This window comes from Homarus americanus, unplaced genomic scaffold (genome assembly GCF_018991925.1).
Source record: "Homarus americanus isolate GMGI-L3 unplaced genomic scaffold, GMGI_Hamer_2.0 scaffold50281, whole genome shotgun sequence".
NCBI lineage: Eukaryota > Metazoa > Arthropoda > Malacostraca > Decapoda > Nephropidae > Homarus > Homarus americanus.
This window is the reverse complement of record NW_024742338.1, coordinates 5,355,273-5,365,831: the sequence shown is the minus strand read 5'-3', so window position 1 is coordinate 5,365,831 and position 10,559 is coordinate 5,355,273. Positions and strand designations below refer to the sequence as shown.

Below are 10,559 nucleotides of genomic sequence, written 5' to 3'. Positions count from 1 at the left end.
AATTATTGTGTCATCTATGACCTCACCCCTTCCTACTGGGGACTGACGTGACTGTTCCCACGTGACCTCACCTAGGTACCTTCTTAACCCCTGAAAATCCGCCAGCCGAAAGTTTGGGACTCTGACCATATTGTCATTTTTTTCGTTTCCCAATTTAGGGTGAACCTGATTTCTCTGTGATCACTGTTACCTAGTTCTTCCCCTACTGTGATATCTCTGATAATATTTTCTTTATTTGTTAATACTAGGTCTAATATATTGTCACCTCTAGTAGGTTCCGTAATTAGTTGTTTCAAAAAATTGTCCTGTACTGCGTCTAGGAAGTCTTCAGATTCATAGTCACCTACAATGTTGTCCCAGTCAATATTTCTGAAGTTCAAATCACCCATAATGCACAGGTTGTTATATCTTGCTGCCCTACTCATTTCCTGCCATATGGGCTGAGCTGCTTCTTTCCCAAGACTTGGGGGCCTGTAAATCACTCCCATAATCAGTTTTTCTCTTCCTTCCGTAATTTCTACCCATACAGACTCGGTTCCTATTTCACGCTTTATTGAATTAATAATACAACATTTTAATGTATCCTTGACGAAGAGTGCGACCCCTCCCCTCTTCCAACCTTCCCTGTCCTTGTGAAAAAGGTTGTACCCTTCTATGTGGTACTCTGATTAAAAAATTTTGCTCGCCAGATTCATCCAAGTTTCGGTGATTGTTATGACGTCTACATTCTCGGTATATACAACCGCTCTCAGCAACTCTATTTTATTTCTAACGCTCCTACTGTTTGTATATTATACATTTAAACTTACCCTTCCCTGGACCTGTTTTACCCCTTCTCCTGAGTAACCAATTTCACTTCCTAGGACCTGCTTGTTTTTTGAGTCCCAAGAAGAACTAATAAGAAAAGTGGAGGCTCATGTCATTAAAGGAGATATTCTAAAATGGATTAGGGCGTGGTTATAGGACAGGAAACAGTGAGTGAGCATTAACGGTACTAAATCCCACTGGAGTAACGTCACTAGTGGAGTTCCCCAATGCTCAGTATTCGGATCATTATTATTTATTATATACATAAACGACATAGATGTCGGCGTAGACAGCAACATAAGTAAATTTGCTGATGACACTAAAATAGGGCATGTAATTATATCTGACGATGACTCCGTAAAACTACAGGAAGATCTAAACAAATTTTTCGTATGGTCTGAAAAATGGCAGATGAGATTCAATGTGGACAAATGTAAAGTACTTGTTACGAGTTGGGGATTTAGAATATAGTTAAAAGTCTACCCAGATCCCAACAGGCAACAACAATAAAAAAACAAAGACAATCGGACTATAAAAGGGTAGACAAAGGATGAGAGTTTTTGTTGTGTACAATAAAGTACCATAAATTCCTTAACAAAATATTCGGCTTTCTATAATTTACCCTTAACCATACTTAACCTAAACATTAACAGTATATACATATTTATACAACATACAACAACTTTGAAGCAAGTGGACGCGGGGAGGCAATATAGGACAACAAATACTTAAGTGCGGAGCTGAGATGGCTGACAAGTAAGGCTGAGTATTGTAGAAGACGGCAGGTAGTCACTGTGCCGTAGGTTTCCAGGATAGGTGATCCTGTGGTCACTTCCCAGAGTGAACTGAACTCTCCTTCCAACTGGAGCTGACAAAGAAGACTTTGAGGAGGTGACGCAACAACCAGGATATGGAGAAGGGAAACCCGGGAGTGGTAACTAAGACGAGTCATACTCGTGTTTCGTCCCTAGATGGCGTTGCTCGTGGTGCTGGGTAGGTAGATCAGGACAATAGATGGCGTGGTTCGTAATGCTGGGTAGGTAGATCATGACAATTGGTGGCGGGGTTCGTAACATACTTAGTATAGGAGACGTAAACAGGGAAACCAGATACCAGATGAACAAAGATGTTATTGAGAAATCCGACTGCGAGAAAGATTTAGGAGTAATAATAAGTAGGAATCTTAAGCCAAGTAAGCAATGTGTATTTGCTCGAAAAAAGGCTAATAGAGTACTTGGGTTCATACAAAGGAGTGTTAGTTACAAGACTAGCGAGGTCATCTTAAAACTATATCTTGCTCTTGTGAGACCCCACTTGGATTAAACAAGTTCACTGTATTACAGATGGATATAGAACCCTTGGAAAGAATTCAGAGGAGAATGACAAGACTAATCCCGGGCATTAGGAACCTTGAGTACAGAGACAGGTCAGAGCTTCTTAATTTGCACTCCCTCGAGTGACATAGAATGAAGGGCGATATGATCGAGGTGTATAAATGGAAGTCAGGGCTGAGCAAAGAAGACATTACAAAGGTACTCAAACTATCCAACCAGGAGCGAACTCGTAACAATGGTTTTAAATTAGACAAATATAGATTTAGGCGCGAAATAGGTAAACATTGGTTTGGAAATAGAGTAGTGGATGAGTGGAACTAGTTACCAAATATCATCATTAACTCGAATTCGCTGGATAGTTTCAAACATAGGTTGGATAGATATATCAGCAATAGGGGTTGGGTGTAAATGGGACTGCCCAGTATGGGCCAATAGGCCCGCTGCAGTTTCCTCCATTCTTAGTTTCTTATGTTCTTATGAATAACATTAAGTTCAACTTTGAATCTTACTTGTTTGTGATCGCTCTTTGCGAGTACGTTCCTTACCTTAACATTACTAATGAGGTTTTCTCTGTTTGACAGAACTAAATCAATTATATTATTACCCCGGGTGGGTTCGGCTATATGTTGACTTAGGAAACAATCCTGAACTGTTTCAAGAAAATCATCTGATTCTGAGTTACCCATAAAGTGGGTCCAGTCTATTTGACTAAAGTTAAAGTCGCTTACTATACAGACTTTGCTTTGTCTGGAAGCCCTGTCCATTTCATCCTAAATAAGTCGCTCATTAACCTTATCAAGATTAAGAGGTCTATATATTACTCCTATGATTAAATTTTCCCTACCATTGGTTAATTCCATCCAAATTGTTTCTGTATTCAGTTCAGTTTTTATTTCCTTATTTATTTTACATTTCATATTATACTGACATAGATTGCTACCCCGCCTCCTCTCCTTATCTGCCTATTGGCATGGAATAGTTTGAAACCTGTAATTTGGTATTCGACGGGTAACTTACAGTACATGAGTCGAAGTTTTTCCATGTTTTGGTGAATGCTATTACATCGAATTTTTCGGTACATACTAAGCCTCTGATTTCATCCATTTTGTTTCTCATACTTCTACTGTTTGCGTAGTATACATATAAGTTAGTCGTAATCTGAGCCCTCTTTTTGATGCATTTAGGTTTTAACTCCCTGCCTTATTTAGTTTAGTCATCATTCCTAACACTATTTTTCTTTAACTTGTCATATTGTTTCCCTCTCCCACTGCAGTCTCCCCGTGCTCACATTTCCCCCTAGCAGTTTAAAGACTCGGACATCTTTTGAACTGCCTGTTATAGCCGGTTAACTATAGGTTCTGTCGAAGTTAACAAGCTGGTACATTTATATTATATTGGGTTATAGTAGCGAAACCCAATTGTCTATTTCTCCTTTTATTGAGGAACTGCTGTTGATAAAATTCCAGAGTGTAAATCAACCGTAACTTAATCACTGTAGCTATGAGTATTAAGAGAAGGACGGAGGCTATGTAAATAGACCGTTCAATCACGTCCTTCTTGTGTGAGGGATTGAGTCGTAATTCTATGCGTAGTGATCCATTGACAGAGAACGGAATAGGCACGTCGTCCTCCCTCGAGGGAAGATGGAACCATCCACGATGGCTCTCAAATAACGTCTTCCTCTAGTCAAGGATATCAAACTACTGCCCGCTTTAGGTGGCCAGGGAGCTGGCTACTTAATGCCTTAACTCAGCATAATATGACGCAGCTTCCCGTGCGCACAGCATATCACGTGCACTGAACATGTCACCTCATAGCTAGTAGAAAGTTACAGGGGATGAATCAGTATATAAATCAAGTGTAATTAGCCCATTTATATAATTCTTCTGTTTATAAAACAGAGGCCATTACATGCCCTTTCGAGAGAGGCAGCTAGGGTTGCCACTCTATTCCCAGATAAATCAACCCCATCCCTTGCATAAAGGTCCCTTCTACCGTAAAATATGCCCTAGTTTTCAATGAATGGTATTGATATTGACTTGCAATATCTGTCATAATGGCCGTTGACAACAACTGCCCTTGACAACCATTCATTGCCAACTCTCCTTCTAGGCAGGACACCACATATGATAAGGATCGCCCCCTTCACCCTAATATGTGCGACAGCTGTCTTGTGCTTATCAAGGAGCTACTCACTCCTACACCGGCCAATATCATTAACTCCTGCACTGAGGCAGATAATGGGTTTGTTCCCATTACCAGACAAGATCTTGTCCATCCTGTCAACTACTGTATATCCTACACCCTAGCTCCTGGCAAACACACTCATCCTATTTTCATTTTTAGCACAAAAAGCTCTATCCAGGTACCAGGTACATACCTAGGAATCAACAACAATTAAGGTTTATGTACCTTCCTTGTCAGCCCTGTCCCTGACTATGTATCGTCCAATTCGTCTATCAAAGGACTAAAAGAGGTAGTACACTTAGCTGATGTCGTTTCCTTGGTGTCTTTTCTCATCACCAGTTTGGTCGTTCCTCTCCTCACAACATTCCATTCGCCTGTGTCTTCGTCAGACACGGCGTTCTTTGTCTCGTGTCTTCCTCCTTGATCCTTGTAATCACTTCCTTTAATTTCCAGTTTTTGTACTTAATCTTCAGTAACTCGGCCCTCAGAGGGGAACAGTCCTGCTCACAACTAACATTAGCCATTACTGACAATTAATCCCCGGGAGCTAGATCGGCCGTGACCTTTCCTCTAGCAAGTCCACAACACAACTGGAATATCACGAGCGGTTATTGGCGTCTCCTAGAACATTCTGGGCGGTTAATAGTGACTCCTAGAACATCATAAGCAGTTAATGGCGTCTATTGGAACATCTCAAACGGTTAATGGCATCTCCTAGAACATCACGAGTCGTAAATGACGTCTCCTAGAATATTAGGAGCAGTTACTGGCGTCTCCTAGAACATCATGAGCGGTTTATGGCTTGTCTTGGAACATTACAAGTGGTAAATGGCATCTTCTAGAACATCACGACCAGTGAATGGCGTCTCCTAGATTATCATTAGCGGTTAATTGCGTCTCGTAGAACATAATGAGCAGTTAATGCCGTCTCATAGGATATCACGGGAGGTTAATGGCGCCTCTTAGAAGGCCAAGAGCAGTTAATGACGTCACCTACAACTTCACGAGCGGTTACTGGCGTCTCCTAGAACACCACTTCACGTATCAAAATCTGCAGCATATTTAAAAAAAAATATCATGATATTTCAGAATACAAAAAAGAAAATCAAAAGTATATTGTATTATTTCTTAGGCTTATACTTTATCCAAAGGTTTCGGTCGATCTGCTTAAATAAAATTTTATGGGAAAATTTAAAATTATTAGTGTATTTTTACATCTTCCCGAGCAACGCCGGGTAACTCCTGCTAGTCTCATATATATTTGGAAGTTTCTGTATGAATGTCTGTGTGTGTGTGTGTTTGTCTGTACATAACTCCCCTCCCAGACATCTGGGCCGGTATACACAAAACTTTTAAGTGCTAGCAAGCAGTTGCTAAGGTTGATATTTTCCTGTCAAGCACTAATAGTACATACACAAAACTTTTAAGGGTCTTAATAGTTCTGTTAACTTAAAAGGCCCTGGAGCACTTTTAAGTCCCGTAATAGTCGTCTGTTACTTGATATCATGGCGAACCAACAACATCAGCGGCGGCACCGCATTAATCGGGAAACGAGAGATATATTTAATGACTATAGTGATTCTGAACACATCATGCGATACCGAGTGGACCGTGCAGGTATCATGGCAGTGACTGATTTAGTGAGGGAAACATTACAAAGTAGAACTGGGAGGAATAGGGTTCTAACCTAGCGTTATTTAGCGACTGGAAGAATGCAACTGTGTAGCAGTGATGATTTTGGAACCACTCAGCCTACTATCAGCCGTACTATAACTTAGACACTGAATGCACTAACTGAACCAAACATATTTTGTCTGTTTGTGAAGTCCCCACTCATCCAGAGAGAAATTCAAAGAAAGCAAGCTGAATTCATTGAAATTGGTGGGTTTCCCGGTGTTGTGGGTGTGATTGATGGCACAAACATAAAAATTGTGGCTCCTTACTGTAAATGAGCATTTATATGTTAACAGGAAACGCTACTATTGCATAAATGTACAAACAGTGTTTGATGCTTCATACAAAATAATGAAGATTGTGTCAAGGTGGGTTCAGTGCATGATGTCACGATTTTTTTTCTTTATTATTGAGGAAAGGCTTGAAGCAGTCATTCAATAGTAACTTTTTTCTTCAATGGCATCCACCAATAATAAATTGTGGTCAGCTGTCCAGTTGGGCTTCCTTTTCTTTCGTGGGGTTGAGGCTTCCATTTCCATGATGTTCAACTTGTCCGCGGTTAATGGCGGTTAATGTCGTCTCCCAAAACACTATGAGCAGTAAATGGTGTCTCCTAGAACATCACGAGCAGTTAATGGTGTCTCCCAGAACATTTTGAGTGGTTAAAGACGTCGCATAGAACATCAATGAGCAGTTAATGGCTTGTCCTAGAACATTATGAGCGGTTCTTGGTGTCTCCTAGAACATTATGAGTGGCAGTTAATAGCATCTTTTATAACATCATGCTCAGCAGTTAATGGCGTTTCCTCTAACATAAAGAGCGGCGGTTAACGGCGTCTCTTATAACAATGAGCAGCGGTTAATGGCGTCTCCTAGAACGTCATTAGCGTTGAATGTTATCTCCTAGAACATCACTCACTGTCTTCAATTTTCAATATCAATAGTTTATTCCTTGATAGAGGAAGCGGGATGCTAGTGCTGTCACTAGGTACCCCTGTACAATAACACCAGAAGCATCTGGCAAGTGTCACAAGTATATACAGTATTAATATTATAAAGGGGCTTACTAAAGCCTAAGGAAGGAAGGATATTCCTTAAACACATTATCAATATTATTTACAGAGTATCTGGCCAGTATGGGGAGGATCATCGTGTCTCCGTCAGGGGGTCGTGGAGTGGTGGTCCAGCAGGAGTCACGGAAGCATTGTGTGTAGGGACATCTTAGGACTTAGGAGGTAGTGGATAAGGGTGCGGCTGTTGGGTTCTCTGCATAATCTGCATAATGCACAAGAGCGTTGCTCAGGGGATGCGGGGACTCGTATCAAAATCATATACTGCATATCTTTTTCCACTTTTGTTCGTGAGATTTCAGAATGCAACAAAGAAAATTAAAGGCATGTTTTTTTGTTTTGTTTTTTCATCCTATATCTAGTCCCAAGGTTTCAGTCGATCTGCTCAACTATAGTACTCTTGGAAAGTTCAGTTTCATTTTGTTTTACATCTCTAATAACGAATTTTATTCCTCCACAAATAATGCAATACAACACAATCCTCCATTAATACAACATCCCACACACGGTCGTTGTGTACAGTGCTCCACTTCTCATGATGACTAGCGAGTTTTCGTGAGGACGTCTTTATATTCAACATTTATGTAGTGTCTCAATTAACTATTGTCTGCATTGTGTGAAACATTATGAGACCATGGATTATAGATAATGGGACTTTGGTATATAGTTTAACATAGTTAATGCAACGTGTATTTATTTTGGAGTTATTAATATGATGTTCGGTTACCAAATGTAGTAGGATTAGTATACCACAGAGCCACGCATTCCAACACTTCCTGGACATTATTAGTTGCATTTAGCATTTCAGAAGTCATCGGACCCATCCTGGCAGATGCTTGTTTTAGATACTTGTTACTGTACATGTACTGTACTATACAGTTGATGCTGTTTTCCTGCATCGCTATCAGAGGTTAAATCTGTGATAGCCCACCCTGCTCATTTATTCGTCATCTTCGTATCTTGCACGTCTTCCTTCTACTGTGGTTTCGCCATTATTTCTCTAATCCTCGTTGTGTGGTATCTGTTATTCTCATGTGAGCGATGGACAACGTGCACATTCTTGTCTGCCTGATGTAAGATAATCGCCACCAATATCCTTATCCTTTCTTTTGTGAAATTTGCTTTAAATTTGTACTCTAAAATCGGTTTGTTTGATAATGCTATTTATAAAACACCAAACTTGACTAGAGGTGAGCTGTAGTAACAAGTGTAAGTAAGATGTCTCAAGAATAAAGCCTAACATTGAAGATAAAGGGATGACAATCATAGTACGATAAGTGCCACTCAAGTATATATTTACTGGCAAGCGGGCACAGTGGCTCACCCCTCAGACCCCTGAACCCTCTTGAATCTCTTTCCCTGTCACTAGCGCCCTGGCAGTTTGACTGTGTTGAGTAGTGAGAGTCTGAGAGAGATAAGTTGCTGCAGTACTGTACGCTGAGGTAAGACGTTACTCTTGTATCTTATTTGCTTCTTGTCATTGTATAATCCTGTCTATGGCAGTGATGAAAACTTAAGATAATTATACGCATAGTTTTGTACAAAACTTAGTTGTCATATCCATTCGTTAGTAATAAATTGAACAAAGTTTAAGATTATAGGCTACAAGACATAATGAAGGTAAACTGAAACTTAAAATAGGTTCAAAAAGCAACATTAAGATTATACTGAGACTATTTTAACTCAGTATATTTACAAAAAAAAATTATTTAAATAAGACGAAGGCTAAGGAAAAAAAATCCTAAAGTTTAGTGTTTGAATATTTTGGTTCGCCACAAAGGTTTTGGCCAGAACAAAATTTCCTTACATTAAAACGAAAATACTTATAATAAACTTTTGACTTAAGAGGAAAGATTTTTTTTTTAATGTAAGGAAAGTTTATTATCCAACCTGATTCTTGAAGATAACCCGTGACCGAGTCAGAAGCGGTGAGACTAGTACCAAACTCTGAAGCTGTTTGTCTTTAACCTTGGTCTGTTTTTCTTGTTCTCGTGATAACACAAGTATACTGTCTATAAGATGAATGTCTGTAAATGAGTTTTTTATGAAACAAGATAAAAGATAAAAGGGCAGTAATTTCTAGTTAGTGATTAATTGTAAGACCCATATTGCCATATTACACTTTGAAAGGTTGTCAGGGAAATGCAAATACTTTTGGTATATGTTTAATATTATTATGGTATAACGATTCATTAAAATGAGTAATCTTCAGTAGGCCAATTGGTTCATACTAGGGAGCCCTGTTTAGACCCAACCCTTATCATACATTTATCTGTCTAATCTATATATGAAGCTTCCCTGTGAGTTTGAGTGGATGATAGTTTTGGTAAATCGTTCAACTCATCCTCAGCTATTATTTTCAGATAAACTTTTATCTATTCACACCTAAATTTGAATTTGTCTCCTGTAATTTAAAATTATTGCTACGTGTTGGCTCCTAGTCTGATAGTTAAGTACTGTACCTTAGTTTTTATCTCCATGTCTTGTTTCTAACACTCCTAGATATGAACCCTAGTACTTAATAAGTTGATTAGCCTTGTTTCGAACAAACAACGCATTGACTACTTGATTTTAGGGTTTCTATTTATCATTTCCTCCAAATCGGTGTAGTAGGTTCTTTCGGATGTGAGGTTCAGTAAACATTTGATCACTTTCACCTGTAATTCATTGGATAAGATTGGTATAAATCAGTCCAAAATAATGAATTTATTTTCAAATTTACATTTCAACCATCACTTGTACAAATTCAATAAAAAAAATAAACTACTCTACAGGCGCAAGGTATGGAATAATAATAATAATAAATAAATAAATAAATAAATAAATAATACAAAAATAAAAAACAATCAAGAGTGAGAAACGATATTATGTATGTTGTGTTGTCAGCGAAGCAATTGAGACAATCAGACAGAAAGTCAGATCAACAACCTGGGGGTCACAATTTTTGTGATGCCATATGGCAGAGGGTCTACCACTAGACAATACATTATGCTCCCAATATCTTCCCAGGCGGTAGTACCTCCCTGTTTGATAGCTGCCTACTACCTCCTACCTACTAAATATTGCTTCCAATAACTTTAGCACAATTGATATTGAACTGATTGGACAATAATTTCAGAATAGTGCTTATCTCCAGTGTTGAAAATTAGTATTACATTCACTGTCCTCCAGGATCCTGGTACAACTCCCGATTTAAAAGATGTCAAACAAGTTCGACAAAGGCATACTAAGTTCGACATTACATTCCTTTAATACTCTAGCAAATATTTCACTGGAACCTGGCGACTTTTTAGGTTAGTTTAAATGTTTGTTTTTGAACATCGTTACGACGCAGTAGTTAATTTTTTATTGATATCCAAATAAGCGAAACCTCCTTCTATTTTCGGCTTGAGATTAGTTGGAGCCAGAGGCCTACACTCTCATGAGTTCTGAGTCAAAATGATCCCCCAGTCATGTCGATCGGAGTACGAGTGATGCAACTCCTGGG

General features: G+C 39.0%; 1 protein-coding gene across 1 annotated transcript in view; it reads left to right on the top strand.

Moving 5' to 3' along the window:
• The first annotated feature begins 8,374 nt into the window (after positions 1-8,374).
• Positions 8,375-10,559, top strand: part of LOC121876874 (cytochrome P450 2L1-like) — a 36,335-nt gene continuing 34,150 nt past the window's right edge. Inside the window, exon 1 of the mRNA XM_042382397.1 lies at positions 8,375-8,514. The gene's annotated coding sequence lies outside the window, so the exon portion shown is untranslated. The remainder of the gene's footprint in view (positions 8,515-10,559) is intronic.